At 34.0% G+C, this 26,723-nt stretch overlaps 1 long non-coding RNA gene across 2 annotated transcripts; it reads left to right on the top strand.

Moving 5' to 3' along the window:
• Positions 1-1,118: 1,118 nt before the first annotated feature.
• Positions 1,119-19,169, top strand: LOC143234677 (uncharacterized). 2 transcript variants are annotated; one of them, XR_013018757.1, is made up of 4 exons: positions 1,119-1,365; positions 5,679-5,719; positions 17,621-17,733; positions 18,932-19,169. It is a non-coding gene; the product is annotated as an uncharacterized LOC143234677 (long non-coding RNA). The 2 variants fall into 2 exon arrangements; XR_013018756.1 differs by lacking the exon at positions 17,621-17,733.
• The last annotated feature ends 7,554 nt before the right edge of the window (positions 19,170-26,723 follow it).

Genomic DNA, 26,723 nt, shown 5'->3' with positions numbered 1-26,723 from the left:
ATTCTCTTCTGCTTTTGTCTGCTTATCTCATACTATTTAAATGTTATTACTTAATTGTCTGCTCACTATATTCTCTACATCTTTGTGTTATAAACACAATTTCCAATAATAGTCTGCTTTTAAATCTTATAATAAATAATTAAAAATCATAAAATATTAATTCACAAAATAACCTAACTAATAACATCTATATTGAACAGACTTTATATCGTGACACTCAGATAGCTTGAAAGGTTTCAAATTTCAAGATTCACTGGAATTCCTTTGCTGCTGCTCAGTTTCTTGCCCTTTACCCTCATTGACCTCTAAACTCTTTATTGCCTGGTGGCTTATATGTCTAAACTAATAATGGCACACCGACTTTATGTTAGTTTTTGAAACTGGATCTTGGGTTAATTTGTTTTGATTTTCGCACAAAGCTACATGAGGGCTATCTGCGCTAGCCGTCCCTAATTTAGCAGTATAAGGCTAGAGGGAAGGTAGCTAGTCATCACCACCCACTGCTAACTCTTGGGCTACTCTTTTACCAACGAATAACTGGGACTGACCGTAACATTATAACGCCACCATGGCTGAAAGGGCGAGCATGTTTGGTGTGACGGGGATTCAAACTGCGACCCTCGGATTATGAATCCGGTGTCTTAATCACCCGGCCATGCCGAGCCTAAACTGGATCTTACTTGTATTGCAATATCCAGCAGGTAGGCCATAAGTCAGATAGCAATGTATAAAAATGCGAGGTTTGATAAGCTTTTTTTTGTAATTAAGCACAAAACTACTCAGTGAACTGTCTGTGCTCTACCTACGACGGATATCAAAACCCGGTTTTCAGCGTTTGAAGTCGGCAAACATACTGCTCTGCCACCAGGGGACAATATTATAGTGAGTTGGCAAACGCGGATTAACAAACATAAGGTGATGGATTTTATGGGAGAAATGCAATGATAAATAAATCACTTTATTATGCTTGTAAATCGTTGCTTTGCTAAATTAATATTATAAAAATGTATTACTGACATTCGATTAATTTAAATGGAACTTGAGTTATTATTAATGAAAACTTTGTCAGCTAAAACCAGTTAATATATGCAAAGAATTTTAATCTATTAAAACAATGATGGAGTAGCATTTTCTAAAAATAACGGATATTTATGTTTTACATTTCAAAGATTCTGAAAAACAATTTTTAGTATCGTAAGCCTGTAGGCGGATTAATCTTTGAATAAGTCAGCTACTGTTGTGATGGTTGATCGTGTGAACTGTATGTGAAAATAAATTAATTTATAAGGGATACTGCTAAACTAAAACTTCATTATAACGTAAAATAGGTCAGAGTGATTCATTTCAGTATTTCATAATCATATGGTAACTGATGAAAATTTTAAGTTTCATTTATTATTATTAAGATTTAGGTTGTAACTATAACTTAAAACTAAAAACTGAGTAAGTATTAAAAGTTAAAGATTAAAGATGTGTAGACAGTTGATAATATTAATAGTATGATAAATTCTTATGCTGTCATTGTATCACTACAAGCATATTCGTTTTGAGAATATTAATATAATTTGCCCCGAAAGTTTGTAAATGTATTGTTAGTGGTGGTAAACGGCGTTGGTTTTCCTTGCTTTAAATTTAAAAGTTTAAGCAATCAACCGCTGGTACAGTGGTACGTGTCTAAGAGTGACAGTAAGACATGATCACATTACTGTACTTTGTACATGACCACTTCTCATTGTTAAAGAACAAACATTGTAAAAAATTCAATCTATCTTGTTCAAAAACTTTATCATATTTAGTTGCAGCACAAATTTAAATTAAATATATTTATTTGTACAGTCGTTTTGTTATTTACATTTCTTTGTGAAAAAGGTTTGAAATATGAATTAACCTAGCTGCCCTTAGATAACAGAAAATTACAGTAAATTTCTTTCTTTGCTTTTCTGTTTGATCTATCAAACACGTTTCAGCCTTAATTCATTCTTGATGTTTGAAATATTCAGCTTGCTTTCTCTTGAACTCTTCTTGGTCCTCTTACATGTACCATGTCTGAAGGCAGTCCATTCCAAAGTTTGACTCCTACAGTTTTACTGATGATATATTCTGCAGAACTAAACCTAGACACTGTGTTAATGTTATGTCTGTGATACTAGAATACATTGAAATGAATAAACAGGTCTATATCATATGAAAAAGGAGTTAACTACTATTGCCTATCCATTTGATCTTGAAAAAATATCAACCGGAAAATTTAATTTAATCAAAAATACTTATTCACAAATTTCAATATTGGGTCAGTAATTATATTTAAATGTTTTGCTATTTTTATTTCAAGAACAAATATGTTTTGAAATCTTTTATTTCAAAATTTATTTCTGCACCCTTCTTTTTATTACATTTGTTTCAACAAAAAATATTAACTGAGCACAGAATAATTTGAAAATAAAAAGTTTCAGAGACTAGGTTACATAACATGAATGGTAATTCCTAATAACAATGAAAGAATAATCTACAAAGTACATGTATGTAAAAATGAAGGCATTCTTAATATCTCCAGAATAACTTAATCTATGAGATTGTATTTTCCTTTTTATTAGGCCTCTCAGTAGCACAGCGGTACGTCTACGGATTCATACCACTAAAAACTGGGTTTTGATACCCATGGTGGGCAGAGCACAAATAGCCCTTTGTGTAGCTTTGTGCTTATTTCCAAATAACCAAACCTTTTTATTAGTTATATTTTTGTGCACCAGCAGTACTAAATGTGTGACATGCATAAACCTGATTCAGTATTATTACTCATCAAGATCTTTACATTTTACCTTCAAATTGAAATTCTTTTGGGCAGAATTAAAGGAAATTAATTTGTGAGACTTGGGCATGGTAAAATATATCAATTAGAAGGATTTTACCTCCCAAGTTCAAAACTGTAATTAGTCAAAAGCCAATGGTGCTATGAGTTAAATATTTGTACTTGAAAAAAACTTGGAGCCATTCTCTGAGCTGTGGCATACTGGCTAACAAGTATCATAACTGATGCTTTGCTTGTTTTTCCAAATTCTACAAATTTATTGTTTTCCTATTACTTTCAGAATACAGCCTAAACAACTTGGAAAAGCTTTTATGCTATTGGCCTTCCATATAAACTTAAACTATTCCTTTCTCAAAGGAAAGTACATTAAGAGTTTAATTAATCACTGTAAGATAACCCTTGTAATCCCAGAAATACCTTTGTACTCCTTACCTGATTGTTTCTAATAACTTTATCATTTCTTAGATAAAAGGTTATTGACTTGTTGGAAAATGTCCAGATTAGAGATACTAGGATGGCTGTGTTCTTTAGTAAAGAGTAGACTTTAGCCATTAGAAAAATAATTGTGACATATCTTGTAAAAACTGATGTGCTTAATATTTCAGTATCTAATTTGTTTATTGTGATGGCACAAATATGTCTGTTGCTAGAATACTGTTGTGTGCCACTGTGAAGAAAGGATATTCCTTTTCATGCTTACAGTTACAAATTCCAAGTTTTAGATAATTGATTAAATGAGGAAATATGCCATTTTTTTATGATGTTTATAAAAATAATCTTGGTATTGTAAAAGTTGTATATAAATGTAGTAGTGAAAGAGTTTTCCAAATTCTTATTTTATTTTTCAGGTTTAAAGTATATATCTTTCATTGTGTATTTGGTCATCATATGGCTGACTTGCAACAAACATTTGCACATGTTGCTGATAAATTGTATATACAACAATTGATATTGAAATAAAAAGGTTTTTCATCTTTTATAGTTTAAAGCATAACACTTTTTTTGTATCCCACATTGAAAGACCTAGAGGGTAGCTTGTTATATAAGAAAGAAGCCTGTAGCCTATTGAAGTGGATATTATGAAAGTAAAATAGGAAAGTTGAATCTATATGGCTTTCAGTTAGTAGATCTAGATAATAGAAAATTGTCTATAGTGTCATAGGACAACATACAGGAAATTAATGAGAAATTTTGTATGAGATCAAGAATTCTTCTTGCAAGATAAAGGTTTAAGCATATGATCACCAAAAAATAGGAACGTGTACATTTTGGAAGACCATAATACAAGAAATTTGGCAAACTACAAATCATATATTGTAGTAGCATATGCATATTTAAAGTACTCACTCTATGCTTGCCCTTTCAGCCATGGGGGCATTATAATGTGATGGTCAATTGCACTATTCATTGGTAAAAGGTAGTCCAAGAGTTGGCGGTGGGTGGTGATGAGTAGCTGCCTTCCCTCTAGTCTTACACTACTAAATTAGTGACGGCTAGCACAGATATCCCTTGAGTAGCTTTACACGAAATTCAAAAACAAAGGCAAACACTTACGCATATAGTCATCAGGCACTATTGTGAACAGTATGCTTTATTTTCATGTTAAGCAAAGAGAGAAAGATGGTAAAATTGGACAGATGGGTTTATGTTGCAGTTGAGAAGAAGTTTTTGGTATTTAATAAAATACAAAATGGGAATTCACTTAAAGAAATAAGAAAAGGCAACATACTTTATAATTATTATAGGTTCATGTTATTCTTTTAGAACTCTTGAAAGTATACACTATCTCACTATCTTGTTTAAGTTAAACATGCTTTACTTTCACAGAGGTAAGATTTTTCAACACACCACTGTATGTGCATGTGTGTGTAACAATAACCTTTTATGAAAAATATTTAAATTCTGAATATAGAACAGTTTGTTTAAATCTTTGGTTTCTTAAATTATCCACAATTTCACAGGTTTTACTATTTGACTTGCCTAAAGAATTTTCAAGTGTGGATTCAAATATTTGAACTGAATTAGTCAAATTGCTACATAATGTATTTTAACTTAAAATGTTACAATATGATGATTATCAGAGGAAGTTTTATAATTTAGACATATTCAATAAGAATGTAAAGTACACAGGTGTGAAGAGAGAGGTTTCTGGAAGGTAATACAAGGTTATTTCCTTTAACATTTGGTTAATCCTAGAATGCCAGCATTAAATTTTCATCATGAACACCAGGTGGTATGTGGTTGTAGTGACTTCAAGCTGGCATTCTTTTAGTTAAGGAGCCAAAGGGAGGATTCTATACTGGATTTGTGGTTGACATCTAGTGGGGATATAGTTGCTGGTATTCAGGTGAGGAAGATAATTTAGATTTTAGCAACCTCATCATATGTAGATTCTACATTGTTGACATCTAGTAGGGATATAGTTGCTGGCATTCAGGTGGGAAAGATTATTTAGATTTTAGCAGTATCACCATAAATAGGTTGTACATACTGATATCAAAGATGATATAATTCTAATTCCAATTTTCAAGTTATGAATCATGATGTAGCTTCTGTTGAATGTCCAGCTCAGTTAAAGAAGAATGCTTATGAAGTATAGGAACATTTCTAGGACAAAATGTTGTTAGTTTCAGGTGTATATATAAAGGAATTAGCTAAAAAAGTTAGGTTATGGGAAGTGTTTTTGAAGAACAGTGGGTATATAGTGTTAGACTAACAACTAACATTTCTTTAGACAGATTAAAGATATATTAAAATATAAAAACAATACTTTGACTTGTGAAGGTTGAGTGTAGGGGTTTTACTGATAACTACATTTATGAGATTTTTTTAGTTTTTAAATGATGTTTTCTTATCAATTTCCTCAAAGGAGAATGTTGACTGGATTACAGACTGAGAATTTGGAGAAATGTGAGTACATTGTTTAATTTAGAACTTGTTAAAAACAAAGCTACAAATTGATTATTGAAAACAGGTAGTGTCCTTGACCTGGTAGTACCCACCCTAGAGTTTTCAAAAAGGTTAAGGACCAGATTTCCTGGCAAATGCTTTCATTTTTAATGGATTGTTGGACAGGAAGCCAGTGCCAGGAGATTGGTGAGTAGATGATATCACTTAAGTTTTGAAGCTTAGAGATCAGCATTATCTAGGTAATTTTAAAAGGAAGGTGGAGATAAGCTTTGTCTTGGAAGGTTTACATCAGTTAAGTTTTATTTGTGTAGTGAGAAAAGCAGTATAGTTAGATAAAAGCTATGTGGGATAATTTGATAAATTACAAATTTTTCTCAGATAACCAACAGGCTTTATAGAGAGAAGATCCTACTTTACTATCTATTAACATATTTTCTGAGGATATTACCTATCTAGATGAGGATAAAGAAATGTATGTTTTACATGAATTTTAAGAAGAGATTGTTGAGCAAGGAAAGAGCATTTAAATACTTATTTAATGTTGAAACATACAATTTATGTTTTATGCTAGCCATTTGAGAAAAAGCTCTGTCTACACTGTGGTTCACGGCAGATAGGCACAAGTTAATTCTTAATGCCACGTCAACATTAGGAAAACAAATAGTTTTGTTTTTCTGATTGCTGAAGTATTGCTTTATGGTGCTTCACTATAAAAAAATCTTCACAAGTTACACCATTTTATTGACAAAAAAGCTCTCTAGATCTGGAAAGCATATGTCTCTCAATTTTATAGCTGCAGCAAAGGTTTCAGTTTCATTTAAACTTAAATAGAAAACCAAACTTTATTTCTGTCATTTTGTATGTAGCAAACTGATTTGCAGAACACACTTGAAATTCGTCAACTACTGGTATAAAATTTTCTACACCAAACTTCCAAGATCCAAATAAACTAATTTCACCTTCAGAAGTCTCTTTATTTGTTAGCTTTCTTTTTCTCTTTCTAGAAATCTCACTCTAAGCTATTCTACAACATTTGAAAGCTAAGAAGCTTGCATTTCAATTCTGTCAAATTTTTCACATAATTAATTTACGTATTCCTTCAGTAAACTGCTAAGCTTTATAGCAGTGGACAAATTAAGTCTCTTTTCTTGATGTTTAGCACTTGTAGCATCAAATTTTCAAAGAATTTTATACCAAAATGGTCTTATCAAAGCAATTTGTAATGTACTTATTTTATTCATTAAAGCAGTATTTTCATTTCTTACTGTTTGCCTTGCATCAATATCCTTAGATAATCTTCAAGGTTAGTATAAATTCTGTTTGATTTTCATACAGAATTTGTATTAAGTTATCTGACTGACCATCTTGTTCCACTGAGGTTATTAAGAGTAACTGACCTCCCTTCATTGTATTAGGTTGAGGAATAATTCGTGAGCGTTTTTAAATAATTTCATTCAAGCATTACATGCAAGACTATACAATACTTCAATGCATGAACACATTACACCCAAAACATTTATTATGATACTTTATTTCATGTAATACCTAGGTATATAGTATGCATTGTTTTAAACGAAATTGCAAGATATTAAATGGGAAAAGCAGATGGTGTCGAAAATGCTCGATTTTGTCCACTTGACATTCCATTTAATAAGCTGAAAATGAAAGCAAAAATTAAAGACATATGAAAATCAAACACACCATCTATTAGAGCAAAAAATTATCTACCAAATGACATGAAATATTTTGCGAAAGCGTTTCATTTATGAATATATTTTTTTAACTTGAAAAAACGCTCATGAATTATTCCTCAACCCAATATCTTAAGCCATCACAAATGCTTTGCAAACAAGGTTGGTCAAAGTGATCTAGTCTGTAATGACTAAGAGTAGAACAAATAATAGATAAAGTATGAAGATGTATTGAAAAAGATGGTCCTGGTCACCATTAGGGGCTTCTCCCTACTTGGGTAACTAGTCATGGTTAGTGTGACTGCTGATAATGTATAAATCTTAGATCTGGCTACCTGTAACAAGGATGCTTTGAATTTAGAGACTTGTATTGGTTAGGTGGACAAACAAACAACAGATGGCATTTTATTATAAGTTGTGTATGAGAGTTATAATATTAATCATTCATATAATTCCATAGGAATCATCTCATTGTGATTAAGGAAAGTTCTTAAGCCTTAAAAGCAGTGTTGTGTTACAATAAATGAATAGAATTGTGGCATATAGTGGTATTAACTACAAGTCTAAGGAAGTTATAGTTGTGTTGTGCACATTGCTAGTCTTTATTTGAAGTACTGTGAGTTTTTATGGTTCTCTTATATTAGAAAGGACATTTAATTGTTAAAAAGATAAATTGAGGATAAATGAGACGTTATATCAGCATATGCTGATCAATATCCCTAAACTTACTCTGTTGAAAAGAGAATAGTTAGTAGATATCATATTGAAGCATTTAAAATTAAAAAAAAAATTACAGGATTGAGAGTTCAGGTTTTTCGTATTTAATGGAAAGAGCAATAAGAAAAGAGGTAATTTTAATATTTGAAAAAAGGGCAGACATATACTTGGTTGAAGTAGTTTTATATCTTTATGTGAGTAGTAGCTTTGTTGAATGAATTATATTTTACTGTTATAGAGGCTATAACTGTACAGGAGTTTAAAAAGAGTGCTTATGAAATGTTATCAGAGCTGGATAAAGTGATTTTTGATTTCAGAAAGAGGTTAAGAGTTAAGACATCCATCAGTCAAATCATTCCACAAGTTTAAAGAATTAACCAAACAATATTTTGTTAACAAAAATATTTAAGTTTCTACTCCAATTTCTATAGTTGAATCTTATTATTCCTATTATATATGTTCAGACTTAAAAACCTTTACACTCTATCATTAAAGTAGACAAGCCATAGGAATTTGTCTATAAATTCTTAATGTTTTTGAACAACTGAATCAGATCACACTTAATTATTTTAAGCACCAGAGAAAACAGTTTCAAACCTTTAAGCCTATTTCTTTATAGGCATAATCCCCCTCTGTATTGTGTCTGAGATGGTGGTATCATGTTTTTTAGTATGGTGACCTAAACTTATTTTTTTCATGAGGTTTAACCAGGGGTTTTAATGGTGCTAGACATATTTTGTCCATATCTTCAGAATTCCTTTAACAGTAACTAAGGAATTTGTACACTTTTAAAGAATAGTTAAATACATTGCAGACTTGTTTTAGCCTAATAATAATCAAGCCTAAAATACTTATCTCATAAAACAGATATTTCTTTCATACACAAGTCCTTTTCAGTTTTCTATATTTAATGTCTTTAACTTTTCCCTTATCAATATTAAGACTATATTCCAAATTCTAGTCCATTCACTAAGCCTCTCAAGGTCCTTTTAGAATCAAAAAGGAATTTTTACAAGGATCAACTCTTGGTAGCATATCAGCTGGTATTATCAGAAAAATTGGAAATGTTTATAATTTGTCTAAGAAACTATACAAAACTTATCTGTAAAAAACAAACAATAAATATTTCCTGACAATGGCAACAATCTGGACATGCTGGAGCCAGAACATTAGAATGATGTATTTATCTGACTTGAGTTATTTAAGCTACAGAATAAGAATAGGTATAATTTTGTAGAGTACAGTAGGTTATATTTTTTTGGAACATAAAATAATCAGGCAAGACTATACTGAAGCATCCAAAATTGTTAAGGAGTGATTTGTTTGAATGGTAAGATAAGAAGGTCAAATGTATGAATTTTTAATATTATAGGTAACAGGATTGTGTTTTGTAAGCCTGTGGTTATATATATTTTAAACATTTTATTTTTATTTATATAATAAAATTATAATCTTATGAAATGGTATTTCTGATGATGTAGTTTGGATTTTATGTATATTATGATTTCTTTATAATATTCATGGTTGTACATATGGATGTTAAAAGCTATATTTATTTTAACATTTGTGTGTGTGTGCAAGAGCTGAAATTTATAAGTGTATGATTTTTGTCCTGCTGTCTTTGTTTTTTCTCATGAATAATTGATCAGTTAAAACCTCTGGTATAAATGTATGGAAACTTTTGAGATTAATTTATTGGATAATTTTTGAATTAAGGGCAGTTGAGCTAATTTGTACATTAGATTTGTACAAAATTTATTTAAAGTGGAAGGTTAATTCTGAATATATTAAGTTGAAATTAAGAAAACTACTTGCATTTCTGCACAGCAAGGAAGTGTTACCTTATATGCACTATCATGTACGTTCATACATTCCTTGGACAAAGTTATCACTCTTACAATGTGCATTGCACCAGGCTGTAATGTAAAAATTACTAGACTTTAGCTCTTCACCAATATGAGGGGGACACCGTGTAGGAAACTTTATGGACACTAGCATTTGGGTTAAGGAGCATTCTTTTACATTCCTTGTTCTCAGAAATGTTTTGCTCTTTAGGAATTATTGCTAGTTTTGCACTTATTATTTTAAACTTTCATTTATCATTTATTGTGTAGTATTTCTGCCTTTAACTCTCCTGAATATGTGGAAGAGTGTTATGACATGTTAAAACTTTTCATATTGAGTTTTGATTTGTGGTATTTTCAATTTGTTTTTCTTTTATTCACAGTTGTACTTTTGGGTTATTGTCTGTTCCTGTTGTTTTACTCAACATGCAGGTTTTATCCTCTGTTTTCACTGTCATTACTGGGCTTATGCATTGTTGACATACCTGGCTTGTTTTCTTTCTCAACAAAGAATAAATAAATATATAAAATATAAAATCTTGGTTTTTATAACATTCTTCATACTTTAGTAAATAAATGAAACTACATCAAAGCAGTTTCATGCAGCAACAGGATTATACATTCATGTTTCCACATTTCTAAAATATGAGGTTTCTGACATTCTTTCATAGTGTTATCCAATACTGTTGTGATGACTTGAAGCATCTTTAATGGTTAGTGATATTACCACCAATGTGCACCACATGGCTAGTATCAATCTGATCTCAGGTTCAAGATTCTCAACCTCCTCTTACTATTTCTTTAGCTGAGTCTGCCCCATTTGGTAACCCATTTCACCAGTGTTTGTTTTTGTGATTGCTTTTGCTTCTAGTTCTGTTTCTCTATCAATGATCAGATAGTCCCACCTTCATTATTTCATAGATATATCTATTGTTTTCTCTTTCTCATTAATTCTTGTTGAATATTGGACTCCCTTGTTACATGATCTTCTATCACTTGAATTTTATATTTCAATTTGAAGATCTCTTTTTCTCATTTTTTTCTTTCATTCTTCATCTTATTGTTTTTCTCTTACTAAATCTCTTTGTTCATTCTCACACTGTTCTATCTTTAGTGGATTTAATATTATGATCCTATCAACTTTGCTGGGGAAAATTGTGCTTACCTATTTTCTTTTCTTCCATCTTTCCCTGTCAACTTTGTGTTTCTTCGTTTCAAGGATGGATCTTGTCACTTTTCTTTACTTTCTGACATTTTGCTTCTCTCCAGACATTGTCTTGCTCCCTTTTTTTGTGAGATGGTTTTTAATGGTAATTCTTATACTTAGAACGTTGAGCTAATGCAGCATTCAACAATACTCAAATAAGTTTTTTTGCCATTGAAATCAAATAGCTCCACCATGTTTCTCATATGGCTTCATTTAGTTGCTTCCTCTCCTATTCCTTTATCTCTTGTCATCAATCAAGGTCTACCATCTTTGAGGGCTAGTTGTCATGAGTCTTGGAGCAATTTATTTTATTGCTTTCTCCCCTCATCTTCTGTGGTTCGGAAACTGTACTCTCACACTTTTATACCTTTAGGCTTCCTTTACTACAACATAAAGTATTCTTCAGGTGCTTTCTTAGTAATTTTTTTCTTTCCCTTTTCTCTTCACTTTATCTGTTTTGAATGCAATAGGACAATTTCTCTACCCCACTCCATGGTTTCCCTTGTGTTCTTTTATTGTTTACAGGATGAATGGTGGTTTGCAGTCAGTTATGAACCTGTTCTGCTTGGTCTTCCCTCAGTTTCTGATGAATGGTTTTCTCACTCTGTGATGAATACTTCCAGTAGTGGTGGATGGCCTGCTTTCAGGTCTTAGATATTTCTCCATATCCTGATTTGTCCATCCATCTTTTGTTTCTTTCAATTTGTCCACAGTAGTCATTCATTTCTTATCCCTTCCCTTTTCACTGGTTTCTGCCCCATTTTTTTTACTTGGAGTCCAATGGACTTCTTACAATCACTTATATTCTCGAGGTCTATTGTTCCAATGTTCTGTGGACATTTGGCCTATACTTGCCCCTTCCAACATGGCTTCTTCAGTTGTGACTTTCCTTTTCTTCGAACCTCTTTGTTTTTGAGTAACTGGCTCAGTTCTCTGATTCGGTTTCAATTCTAACCTGTACCTCGCCTACTGTGGACTCTTTCTTACCTTGTTATAGGCTTAACCTACTTCTTTATGTATTTGAAACTTAGAGCTGTAGGTCATTAGGCTATCATGTTTCCACTTTCTGTTCCTCTTTAGAGCCATCTCTTTTTTTTTTTTCTTTTTTTAATAAACCTGTTCCTTTTTAAAGTTCTTGTAATGCCTCCTTCAGTAGTATCTAGCCTGTAAATGAGGGTATATTTATTTAGAGATCCACTATCTTCTTTCTGATATTGTGGCCATAGTGACTCGCTATATCTTGCATAACCCTGGAATGTCCTTCTTGCTTCAGACTTGCTTCTGCTGTGTCTTCCATGTATCACCAGTATGCCTGTATTACTCCTTTTTTCCTTATTATTTTGTTTGTTTGGGGGGGGGGTCCATATCCATGGTGAGCTCATCATAGGTAGCATCTCTGTGGTCTTCTCATTATGATACACATTTAGACAACTGTTTATTCCTTCCTTTATCCAGGACTTCTGTTTTGCTGGACTTTTCCAGGACCTTCTGCTTTGAACTTGTGATCACTATGTTCAGTTGTTGGTCTATCATGTCTAAGGAGCTCAGACTGATTGTGAGCCTTTGCTAACCTGCCTGAGACAGGATCCTTCCTGCCTAGTGGTTTGTTTATTCTTTGGTGTTTTATGGGGATTTGATTTTACTGTAGGAGTTCTATCATTACTGTCTTTCCTGCAACTCTCCATTCCTCACATGAAGGAGCTTCTTGACCTTCTCTTTGAATCTAATATCATAGGGACAAGTTAGTCTTCTACCCTGACCACTCCTTCCCATACATTTGGATGGTTTGGTTGTTTTTCCATTCATCGTCCTTTCCCTTTCTGTTGTATCAGTCTTTCCAACCCAAATCATCTCCATTATTCTGTGTGGAATCTTCACAGTCTTGCTCATATTGTTCCTTTTTATGGCTCTTCCTAATGTTCTTTAATACTATGGGATTCTTCTTTTTCTGGTAATTTATCTCCTTTCAGGTTATTTGATTATGTTATACATCCCATTCGACTGGTTTCTTTGTCTGTGGGTGAGGAACCTTTCCTTACTTTTCATGTCTCCTTCCATCATGTTTGTAATCTTACAACTTTTCTTGCATCTAGCTTTTGACACCTCATGTATAAGAACTTAGTGCAGCTGTATAATTGACCCCTGACACATTATTTACATCACAGTGTGGTTTAACTTGCCTTGAGTTTCATCTCTCTTTAATTCCTTTTTTCTGCACTTTACAGTGGCTTTAATTCACAATATTTATCTGTATGATGGAGACGTTAAAACCCACCATGTAGTCAGTGTTGCCTCACATGGAATATTTTCCTCAAGTTTGTATTGACTAGGGGATAATGGAAATTGTTATATCAGTTCACTCCTACTTAGTGCTTACTGTTGAGATGGGGTTTTATGTATTTTGTTTTGGCAATGTCTATACAGTGCATCTTTCAGGTTGTCTGGAAGTGTAAAAGAAAAAATTATAGCACCAGCTTTGAGTCTTTCCTTGCATCTGACTTCTGTCTGCAATTGTAATAACCTATTGCACTGTCTCTTGGTGTGGGAACTAATTCCAGATTATTGTGCCAGAAGACACAGGCCAATAATCATTTCAGTTACTCCCCACATGAGATTTTCTTTCTTCATTTCTTCTGTGGGAGAATGGAGAAACCCTTTCTTTCCCAGTTCTAAACCACTGGGAATGTTGATTTGGAGAGATTTGTTGAAGCATGTTTTACACAATGAATGAGCCAAAAGCTTATATTAGTGTTTATGAGTTTGTATGCACTTTTTATGTATTTCTGTTGTTTTCCTAATATTTCTTTGGTAAAAAAATTTTAGCTCTGCATTGGGTTTTGTTTTTGCAAATTTGATTCATTGATGACTTTGGTATATGGAGGGGTGGCTATAGCTGTTTTCACTTTCAAATGGAGGCTGTGATTTTCATATTCTTTTATTCTTACATTCAGAAATTGTTTAGTTGGATGTATGTGGAGTGTGTTTCATGAACATTTCATCAAATATATTTGTTGTTTTTAGAAATTATTGATGAGGTATTTTTTTCTTTCATTTGTTTACTTGAGAGTTTTACAGTACCATAAAAAATGGATTGGTTTGATTATTTTTCAGTAATGTTCATATTTTTTTTGATATTTCCAGATGAGGAAAACATGTAGGATTTACTTTGTCTATTTCCATAGACTTGTTTATATCCAACTTTTTTGATTTTGTAGAAACAAAGCAGATTGTATTTGTATCAAATTTTCGTGAAGCAGTAATGTTTGGTATTTCTTGTACGATTTATTTTTTGTTTGAGCAGATATTTACCATATGTGAAATTAATTTTTTTAAACTGTTTTTTTGGATTTAAACTTGGTTTGACCTTTTTTGGAAGAATAGACTAATACTGTTTGGTTTTTGGTAATCTTCAGTTTATTTTGTTATAACTTATTTGATCATTTCATCTAGAAAAGCAATTGTCACATTTTTAATAAGAAAAATGTTAACATGTTCAATGCAATTAAAAAACCTTATAACCTGAACTCTTTCAGAAGGTGGACCATTTCTCTTCAAGGGCAAACTGTTTGCCCCTGATAAAGAAAGGGCTACCTTTCGAAAGTGCGTCAGTTATAGGTTTTTTTTTCATTTTTATCGCTTGAACCTATGTGTTTTTGTAACATCATTAACATATTTAGGGCAGATGTTTTATGAAGTAAACTTACTTTGGTATCAAGTTATTGTAAATGTTTTTTTTTTTATAAGTGATGCTTTTTTTTTTCCCTCATATCTTTTCCTTCAGTTTTGACCCTCTGTGATTATCCATTTCAGCCAGTCGGGCATTATTTGATATTCAATGCTTGATTTTGGGGCTTCTGCAGTAGTTTATTCTTAGTGTAAGACTCTTCTTCTTGGAATCTCTCTTCCTGTTTGCATACTAGATACTATTGTCAGGTCCTCTGGATTATCTGTTACTTCTTGGATGGAGATGCTCACATGATGTATCATATCTCAGCATACCAAATCCACCATTTGACTCCCCACTCTCTCTGGCCTTACATTTTTGATGACCCTTGAATGAGATCCTTCAGGTTGGAGTGTGGAATATGCCCAACAATGTCATTTTCCATTCTCTCTCCACCATCTGTCAGTTTTGTTTCTTCCAAAATATTGCCTCCTTACAATTACTATTCTCTAATCTTTTCACTGTCTTTAATTGGTAACTTGCATATTTAATTTTCTTACCTCTTTATAATGTGCTCCTATTTTCTTCTAGAAATTTTTTGCCTTACAGGGCATATTTACTTTCCTAACCCTGCATCTGGTAATGGAAATCATTTTAGCTTTGAAAAAGTTTCACTGTTGAGATAAAGTTTTACATAAGACCACTACAGTGGTGTTTATATATTTGTATGTGTGTGTGTGTATATTTATTGTCCATTTCAGACCATACTTTCCATGAACTATCAAGGAAAAAGCCAACATTTTCCTTTTCACAAATGATAGTTTTTTATAATAGATATTTCCATAATTTATTGCACTAACTTCAGTAAAATATCTTATTAGTGGTTAGGTCTGATTGAGTCTCAGTGCAAATTCTTCTCCCTCTGGTTACTGGGTGGAACACAGGAGATCATATTCACTACCAGTTCCTAGCTGCTAGTGTGGTTGACTTTGAGAGAGTCTCACTATTTGTGCAATCTATCTGGACAGAAAATGATGGAAAACACCATGCAGTGAGAAGTATTGTAAGGCTGTCTATGTTAGTGTAGTGCAGCTCACACCTGTTAAAAAATATGCCAAGTTCCTATTGGTTTAGCTGTGTAGATGAAGCAAAGTGTACTTCTCATGCAATGAGAAGGGATTTGATTCATGTTTTTGTAGGTAAGTCAGTTGTACAATAGAATACATGCCAAATTATATTGCTTGATCATTGTTCTCTCCACACTACACCTTGAGTCTAATCAACCTGCTATTGTATAAATACTCAGTTGATTATGTCTTTTTTCACCCATCCTTGTGACGTATAGGCTCATTCTGTCTTCCTTCTTTTATACTTCAATTTGGCCAAATTTCAAGTCAGAAAAGTGTTAACTATTACAGTGTCATCTCTCACAACAAGAAAAGGTCTTTATTTGAAATGCAGTATTAACATTTAGTATTACCAAAAGTTTTAGTTAGTATGCAATTTAATGTTACTGGCTTGGATTTTCTTTTTGCTTTAACACTGCCACGTGAGCCAGCCTGTTATAGATTAAAAAAGAAGAAGAGTTATTCTGTAAATGTTTGGATTACTTTAATTTTGCACTATTTTTGAGATCTAGGTCACTGAAACAGGCTCATAGTCTGACTTGAGACTGCAAGAACCAACTTGAAGAAGTTAATTTGTTAATGTCAAGTAAAATGGTATAACATTAAAACATATTTGAAATGTTTTAGGTGGGGTTGTGAATGTAATAGTGGAAAAATTGAGCTAAACCATGGGTGCAGATCAGATAGGGGAAGAACTAATTCGAATGTATTCTAATCGAATTGTCAGTTACTGCAATAGCAGTGAAACATAAAACAATGGGTACAATAATGTTATCTTTAAAAAAGGGGTATTGGAATTATACATACCACTTTAATTGGAAATTCTTCAATTACTGCATTAACAGTGAGACATGAAACAAATGGTATAATAGTATCATTAACCCAGAAAGTATATTGGAATCACATATAAAAAAGTAATTAGTTTCAATATCTTGTGAAATTATTGGTAAAGTCCAAAGATGCAGTGTTGAAATTGAAGCAGATGCACAATGCTTTACAAGATGATTTCCCTAGCAATTCTCAAATTAAACATACCACTTTGACAATGAAAAGTGAATATAAGAAAGGTGGTATGATACCCAATATGATACCAAATGCAAACTAACATTGCAGGGGTTTAGTTTAGAGAGAGAGAAATCAGAAGAATTCTCTCTCCAACTGGGGTGTTCAGGAACGTTGTGGTTCCTCTTCATCCCCTTTCGTGGAAGGTTATTGAATTTAGCTCTTTTTGGGTGAAGGGTGAAGTTGGTCATAATTAATATTATTCATGAATGAGGCAAAGGTAGCACGGAGAAGACAACCAGAACTCGTCCCAAAGGCAGATGGCATAGTAAATGAGAACATAAGCCGCAAGCGAAACAACCGATTCAGGGCATGGCAATAAAGTTGCCTAAGCTGGGATCTAAAGATCCAATGCCTAAGTTTTTGCTGTGGGGGGAAACGGGAGCGCCTCGAGAAAAACCCACTTTAACAGGACAGGCGCCGAAAGATTTACCTGTCCTGTGCCCGAGACCTGAAAAAGAAAATACATAATATTTATGTGAGTTTTGCCCTTTAAGTACTTTGTTGAATATGATACCATTTTATTATAATCCATATACATGTCATCATTCCATATTTTCATTAATATTTAGTTTTCTTTTCATTTTAGAAGTTGTGCTGAGCTTCATTTTTCAAGATCTGTCAATATAACCCTTAATTACTGGTTTACAGAATGATCTTTGTTTACCATCAGTAGTAAAAGATGCTTGGGTGGCTCATTTGGCAAGTGTTAAACCTTTATTTAATTGCCATGAATTGATAAATACAAGTGAATTTTAAATTTTTAAGTAAAATATCTAGAACTATTAAAAGCTATACTTTAAGCTTGCACATTGTTGAACATTTAGAAACTAAATTATTAATAAAAATATTACTATTATTTAAGTCAGGTACACAAATATCATACAATTTTTATACTCAAACCCTTTCTTCCAAAAATACTTCTGCATGCAAAATAAGTACAAAAAATGAAATAGATAAATAATAGACAAGAAACTAATTCCTTAAAAATATGTAAACTTTATAATAATTGAAATAAATTAGTCCATGCCCTGAGCATACAACAAGACAAAACATTGAATTAAGTATTGTCTTGTAGATTGTATTTATATTTGACATGGTAACTCTTTGTTTAATTGTCTGTGATGGAAAAGTTGGGTTGGTTGATTCATCAACAAAAAATTACAGTATCAGATTTTAAGGAGAACCATGTGTTTGTAAAGATAAATGGATTTTCAAATATGACATGTTGAAGTAGCTGACTGAAATTGGTGTAGGCATGAATTTAGTGGTTTAGCAACCATGTGCGACAGTGATGATAATAATAAATAAGACAATACATCATCACAGAATGTGCTTGTTGTCTGCACACTTGGAGATATATATATATTTTACATAGAATTTTTTGAACTGCCGAATATCAAATAAGCAGGTGTAAAACTTTTACACTAACAATTTAAAAAATATATTCATAGGATAAAATATAACAGTCAGTGACTTTATGATGCTTTGTGGTATTTAACTTTAAGATGAAATAAATGCTAAAGTATTTTGCTGATATTTCTATCGCAATCTAATAATTTAGATTAACTCACTTATTTCCGTCATATAAAGGAAGACATTGAGTTGATGAACAGTTAAATGCATTTTACATGGATTTTAAGGCATTTATTTAAGTTACCTATTGCAGGAGCCAATGTAAAATCTACCATAAGAAGTAATTATGAATATATTCTTTCACTATGTTTTGTATCATCAGTTGTATTTGCTTTTTTTTCTGATGATATAGCTATTTTAATTTCAGATATTTTTTTTTACTTGTCTTTCAATTGTAGATTTTTTTTATTTTGTTAGTCTTTATAGAAACATTTTGTTAGTATTCCCTGCTTCATACTAAGGCTGTTTTCTATTATTTATACAGATACTGACTGCCACGAAAAATATTCATGGGTTTAATTGGTCACAGGCTGAGGAGATTTATCTGGTAGCTTCCGACCCATAGAACAATTGAAAGCAAGCACTTGGAATAAAAGACTTAATTTACTTTACATTTTCTTTGCATGGAATGCATGTGGTGCTGTTATATATTTTGCAGCTACAGGAAGAGCCGACTGGGCAAAATATTATGGAATAATACCTGAACAAGACCCTGATCCTTCACCAGGTACTATGTGTTTATATTTTATATATTTTAAAAAAAAGTATAATCTAAGAACTTGAAACTGTTTTCAGCAAATAAAATTAAAAGTTTTGTTTTGAGAAATTAAGACAGCTTTTGAGGTTACATTTAAAGTGTGATTTCAGGGTGTTTCTAGGTTTATTGTTCAGATTTGTATTATTATTTTTCCTTTTTCATTATAGAGGGAGACCCAAAATTCCTTTTCTGTTTTAAATGTTAATAGTTAAATAACTAAAGCCATGCAGTTTTCAACATCTTGTAGCTCAATTCATACAGTTTTTATTGACATGTCAGTAAACAGTGAATTCAGAGGCCACAGAAATGGCCCACTATTACTCATCCATTGCCTTGAGACTTTTCTTGTATGGTTGCCATTTTATAAGGTGACACAATTCACTGGAGTGAACAAAAAACATGATGATAAAAATCTGTTTAAGTTGGGCTACAGTGTGTTGCAAATGGCTCTTGGGTTTTGTGGGTTGTCTTGGAGGGTATGGTTCTTCATTTTGATTCCCATGCTCCATTGTTCCAGCTTCTTGTTGTTTTTCTTCCTCTTCAGAATCTAGTTTCCAGCCAGCATCTTTCAGTAGCAGTACAGGAACTGCTTCACATGAGTGCAATCAAATAAAAGGATCCCTCTCATTTGGATTTTATTTTACATTTAGAAGAAGAGTGGAAACTGGTGCCTTCTTATTGATCTTGCAGATCTAAACTACTACTTGGTCTTGTCTTGTTTTACCATGGAGTTCTAATTGTCTGTTCAGTGGATGTTCACTTCTGGTCTATGGAAGACTATGGTAACTGTTTCAGAGGGATCCCTTCACTTTATCATCTCCTTTACATCCTGACATTACCTTTGTTTTGTCAAACCTGTTGTATTTTTAGGTGAAAGCTTTTACATTCAAACTTGCATCAGCTCTCAATGTTTTTTTTAGGTGATCAAACAGCTTGCCCATTTTCTTCATTTGTGAGGCATTTGTTTCCGCTATATGGATGACAGGCTACTTGAAGCTCATTCACAGGCTGCCTTTGCCCTTCATACTCAGTTTCTTCTCCAATAAGGCGCTGGAGCTAGTTGGTTGGTGGGGATGAATAAGTCTTTCCTCACTCTCACACAATATCTTGTATTCTTCCATTTCCTCCTCAGTCTGGCTCAACTTTCTCACATTTATGTACAGACTATGAAACTGCTAGTTCTCCATCTGCCCTTCTCCTCTTCTTCCAATGCACAAGAGGTTCTACATCTTTTGGGGACACCATTCTTTATTTTACAGTTCCTATATTCTTTTTTTGAAATCATTCTTACCTGCCTAAAACTTTGACTCTTGGGAAAGTAATTCTGCCTTAACACCATCTTCCTTCTTTCCATATCACACCTTTATGACTATTGATGGTGTATCTCAGAATGCCTGGTATGGGTATTAACACTTATTGATAAGCATAGAACAATGTTTTGACCTTTCTAGGTCAACTTCAGGTTATCAAAGAAAGTTTGCAACTAACCATTGTCGGGCACATTTTAATATCTATACCAGCCATTCTGAGATACACCTTCATGAGTGCCCAACTGTGATTGCTTTCTCTGCTTGTTTACATTTCATTGGTGTTACATGGTATGCACTGCTTCCTTCGTGGTTTCTGTTTATTAATTTTTTAATCCTCCCCAGTCCTTTAACCTTTCTTCTTTTACTGCTATGGGTTTGATTTACCAGCTTATTTTTTTCCTTTCACTGGATGATTGTCATTTTTTCTATGTCTCTTTACATCAAATCTGTCAACTTATCATGTTTTTGGTTGCTCATTTCTGCTAACTCTTGCAGGATATCATTTGTGCTATATTTTCGCTGCTCATTATCTTCATCATGAGGCCATTTTCTGTTCTATGGGTTTTCATTTTCTTCCTCTTGCCATTTTGTGCTCCATGCTTTTTCTATGAGTGAATAAGTGCTGTTTTTTTCTACCTTTCTTTTGCAGGGCCCTTTACACATCTCATGATTCCATTTTGTGGTGAGTTTTGTCTGACCAGTAATACTTATTCTTAAATCTGCACTGTAAGACCTGCCCACCATGTCAGATATGTCCACCATGGAGATGTGATGTCTTGCAGAACTGCTTGTAAATATTCCTTTGAGGTATTATGCTTCTTAAGGGTGTTTGCCTCAGACCATACACTCAATCCCTAAAGGTGGATTCCTGCACATGGTGAAGGGGACTTCTCAGAGAAGGTTCTGCACTTTCAGTTCACCTCTTCTGGGATCTAAACATTTACCCATGTGTTTGCCATGCATGGTGACCCATGAAGGGAAGGAGAGAATCCTGGTGGTTGAGGGGTCCAACTCAAACACACCATTTTGGCCTTGAATTCCTGTAGATGGGCAGCCTTGAAGTAGCCCCTCTTGAGTCAGTAGTCTGGTCCACTTAGGCTAGGGTCAACTGAGTAACAGTGTTGGATGTTTTCAACGGGTGTTGTGGACACTGTGTATGCTACTGGCATTCAGGTATAGTGCTCATTTGACCCTGGTATTGCTGCAGTGTCCTTGTTTGGCATTATAGTGTATCTACTCTTAGGGCTCCACGGCAGGTGGGGGTCAGTGGGCACTAAGATGTAGTGTCTTTATTATGGACACTCCTATTTATGAAAAAATAAATAAAAATGTAAAAATTGAAGAAAAACAGATTATTGGAAAATGTCCACACATGGACAACTCTGTTGTACAGTCAACATAACAGTCAGATCCTGAAACTCAATTTCTAATTAACCATTCTGTATCTGAAAAATCCTTAGGGCAGATGTCCCCCTTTTTTTATTTAAAAGGGATTTGAGGGGCTTGCTTACTCCTCCAAGTGAGTAAAGAAGTTGTGATCTGGAGATATTTTGGTGGTAACATCTTCACCAACACATACCAAACTCCTCTTAAAATCGAAGGCCATTGAGGATATACCCATTGAGGTTACTTCCCATGCAACTCTGAATTATTCCATAAGAGTTATAGTTGAGAGGGATTTAAAGAACATTCTCAAGTCAGAGATCCTCACTGGTTTCACCAGCTGAGGCGTTTCTGTGGTGCACCGATTCTCCACTCGCAAAGACAGAATTATGGTACCTACTGATGTTCTGATATTGACATTTATATCACCATGTCCTCCTGACACATTTAAAGCAGGTTATCTGAACTGTAAGGTATGCCCATATGATCCAACCCCTATCGGATGTTTCCGATGTCAACAGTTTGATCACTCAAAAACATTATGTCATGGTTCATTAACATGTGCTCATTGTGATGGCAAAGACCACTACACTTACCAGTGCAAACTAGAATCACGCTGTGTTAGCTGTAGTGGTCCACACCCCTACTCTATTTCTTGCCCTAAATGGGTGGAGGAAATTATTGTCCCCAACTCCATCTCAGCCATATGCTACTGCACTCCACTGCCACAATGGGAATGCAGACAGATCTCTCCGTGCTTCCAACAGAGTCGTTTGTAAAACATCTGAATAATCTTTTGCCCTCCATGATTAAAAGAGTTGACAAATATATGTCTACTTCCATCTCTGTCCCTGCTACTTCTTCCAGTGACTGCCCAGTTTCACTTCCTTTGGGTTCTGGTTTGAGTGTTTCCTTGGGTCCAGGGTCTGCAGCCCTGAGAAATAAAACAACCATTCCTTCATGCCCTCAGTCACTGGAATCCTTGTCCACAGACAGAGACTTGACTACTCCACCCAAGACACGATACACAGGTCAGTAGACCTTTGTCCAATAAATAAAAAACAAACATGGTCAAAAACAGAAAGGATCCCTGTCATGTTTTCCTACAAGTAAGTAAAAATGGCCGCTCTGATACAGTGGAACTGTTAGGGTTTTCATTCAAATATAGATGACATTAAGGATTTGATTGATTCTTAACATCCCTTGTGTCTGTCCTTAAAGGAAACATTTCTTAAACCTGCCAATACAGCTACCTTTTGGCAGTTTTCTTGTACAGATGTGATAGGTTGTGTGATGGACTAGTATATGGTGGTGTGGCACTACTGTTTGATCAGCATGTGCCCATCCTGTTTTTACCACTTGATACACCCTTGAAGGCTCTAGCCATCCATGTTTTCTTGGGTCATACCATTACTATTTGTTCTCTCTACCTGGCTTCTGAAGAGATCTGTGATCAGTCGGACCTTGATACCCTCATTAAGCAGTTACCATCTTTCTTTTTAATTCTGGGGGATTTTAATGGATATAATCCCCTCTGGGGAGGTGCTCATATTGATGGGAGAGGTCGTTCCATAGAGCATACGCTTTTGGATCACAATCTATTCCTCTTCAATACTAGGTCTTATACTTGTTTTCAAGTCAGTCTTTTACTACTATTGATCTTTCTGTCTCCTCCCCCTTCACTTTTCTCTTACTTTTCTTGGAGGGTTGACAGTAACTTATGAGGCAGTGATCATTTTCCTATTGAGAGAGACTGGCTGTGGTCAATGCCACTCAGCTCACATGTCTCAATGGAAGTTGGATTGGGCCAACTGGCTCTTTTTCATTGTTCTCAGAACTTGATCCTGCTATCATCTGTAAGCCATCAATAAGTGACTGCTTGACACCAGTGACTGACTGTATTGTGAAAAAATTTTCACTGTTCACTAGCCTTGATACTTCCACCTACATTTACATATAGTCACTTGAGATATCTGCACACTTTCATGCAAATGATCATGCAACAACCCTCCACCAATAGGAGTATGACACAACTATCTTAACTAACACCCTCTCTTTCATGCAGCCCATGATTATATCAAGATTGGGTAATACATATAAAACTTTCAACAGAAATGGATAGGAAGTAACTATGTACGAGAAGTAACAAGTGTAAATCCAACAGTTATAACCACATCTCATAGAAACCAACATTTGGGAAACAGTAGGAAGGTGGAGAGTAAAAATGTGGTTCATCTCCAGTCCAGCACCAAGTAGCATTAAGAATTTATCAATCCATCTGTAGTAGGAGGAGGGTACCTGGCCACACATAGACGAGAAATCATGTTGCTGGTCCAGCTCCACCTATTACCATATCCATTAGGAATTAACATCTGAAGGATGGTAGGAAGAAGGATGTTTCAGCTGGAAGGGTGAACTGCATATTGGTGGAAGACATTATTCATCATCTGGCAGCCATTAAACACAGGAAGAACACCAATGCCATATTCTCAACACACAAGAGGAAGCCATCAAAGTCCAGCACCTTAGCAGTTAGGAAATGATATGTAACAAGGACTTTCATACTTTGAAAGAAGTGAGGAAAATCAGGTTGATCCAGGGAGCTGCAGTACACAAATCAAAGAGATGGGCAGTAATCCCTGTCTGCTTTGTTTGTGTTTGTCCATGAGTGTACAAACTGGGACATTGCACCAAACAACCAGTAAAAAAGTAAAATCTCTAAAATATGTAAAAAAGAATCATGCTAAAACAAAACATAGTCCAATTTTCAAATTAAAATCTTAAATACAATTAAACAGACCAGTGGTCTTTATAATTTTAAAAACACAAGTGAGGTGAACAGTATCACCATCACCAGTGACACTGTCCAACATCAAGGGTGAACACATGATAAAAATATGTTTAAAATGGTGTCGTTGGTCTTGGTCGTAATGAAAGCACAACAGTAAAATGTGATTTATTGTGACTTGAGTGTCACACAGACCACACATTGATGCATCAGTACCAGATAAAAGAAAGTGATCAGTTGAAAACTGTGATCAATGAGTAGCCTAGCCAGAACAACTTCCTCCTTCCAATCCTTCTGAAAGCAAGATGGCCAAAAAGCAATAGAAGGTTTGATCTGGAAAAGCTTGTTATGATGTTGCTCACTCCAAGTCGACTGCCAATTGGCACGGAGCCAAGCGTGAATACAGGATCGTAGTCCATTTATGGAACAGGCACAGCCGTGATAGCACTAGAGCAGACAAACTTAGCCGCCATGTCAGCGAGCTTGTTCCCATGAACACCAACATGGCCTGGTATCCAGAAAAACTGGATAGAATTAGATAAAAGAGTGTGGACAGGCATGCATGTGGGTGAAAAGTATTCCCTGCTTGAGAAGGATGTGGTTTCTTACAGGGTGCTACTCCACTAGTCAACTCCTAGTCCCTTGGAAGTCACACCCCATAAGTTTTCTCCTTTTTATGCCATTTCAGAAAGGAGCTCATTATTGTAGTTCATCATTTGTTTATCAGAAAAATCCTATTTTCTGTTGGGATTCTACTATTACATAGTGCAGAGAGGTGAGTAATGTTTCTGAAACTAATGCCCTCCTTACCTAAAAATATGTTGCAAATATATGCTTACCTCACTGCTCAACTATCCACTTCTGGTGTATTTCATTTGTTTTCTTATAAGTGACCCTCTGATCATGTTTCAGTGCTCATAGGGATTACTGTACCTGGAAGGTGTTGCCCTCTTATTGGTAGAGGACTTCAACATTATGAAAGTTATGATATAGGCTGACACAATACATGTAGACATGTGCACGAAATTCCTCAGTAGTTGTATGTGAAGTAGTAGCTCTTAGTATGGTGCAGAGAGGTAAGTATCTATATGAAATACATTTTCAGGTGAGTAAAATGTCTTCTTTCACCCATAATGAACAACTTAACATTAACAAATAAAGGACTATTGACCAGTGAGTTTAATGCAATAAATATAAGAAGAAGTAAAACATGATAGAAGTACACAAAAACTATCAGTGTATAGTCACCCCTAATTTAAAACTGTTAAATTATGATAGAAGAAAAATGGCATCTAGTCATCAACATCTGTTACAAATGTTTGGACTGTTCTTGTCTGACCAAGTGGAGATTTAAATGTCATTCTTGTGGTTCTTCCCTGGATTTAAGGTACACAGTATATTTTGTCCAAAACAGGGCATGAACCACAAATCCTTTAGCATATTTTTTACATGAATGTTGTAAAGATATGGAATAATTGAAAAATGAACTGTGTGTGTAAAATTTATTATTGTATTAACTTTTTTTTTTAGAATGTTACTTATTTTCTTCTAATTTTAAGTTATCAGGCAGATTTGAGGGTCACAATTTTATGATAACCTGTACATGTAATCAGCTAGTAACACGTTCTCAAAGAGATAAGAATGATATTTTAGCATATAAGCCAATGAGTATGAAGTCTACTTTAGCCTTAGAATTTTCTCAACCAGCATGGAATTATAGAATTTCCAGCAAGTAATAATAACACCATTGGTAATTTAATTTCCTTTTCTTATTTTACTCATAGTCTTGGGGAAATATAGAGAGTTTTATAATTTTAGTCAATTTTTAGCTTGTGGATCTTATTAAAGAATTTGTTTTAGTCTGGTCAACTGAAGCAGCCAGAAGTTTTAGGTGTCTTAGTCATCTAATCTATTGTTTTTTTTCTTCATGATAATTGGTTAGTATAACCAAATATTAATATCTATTTCTGTATTATAGAAATATAAATGACACAACTTTGATGAGCATACCAAACCCTCATGTGGTAAACTTAATAAC

This window comes from Tachypleus tridentatus, chromosome 12 (genome assembly GCF_004210375.1).
Source record: "Tachypleus tridentatus isolate NWPU-2018 chromosome 12, ASM421037v1, whole genome shotgun sequence".
Classification (NCBI taxonomy): domain Eukaryota; kingdom Metazoa; phylum Arthropoda; class Merostomata; order Xiphosura; family Limulidae; genus Tachypleus; species Tachypleus tridentatus.
Note: the sequence above shows the minus strand (reverse complement) of the source record. Positions and strands in the feature narration are given on the sequence as shown.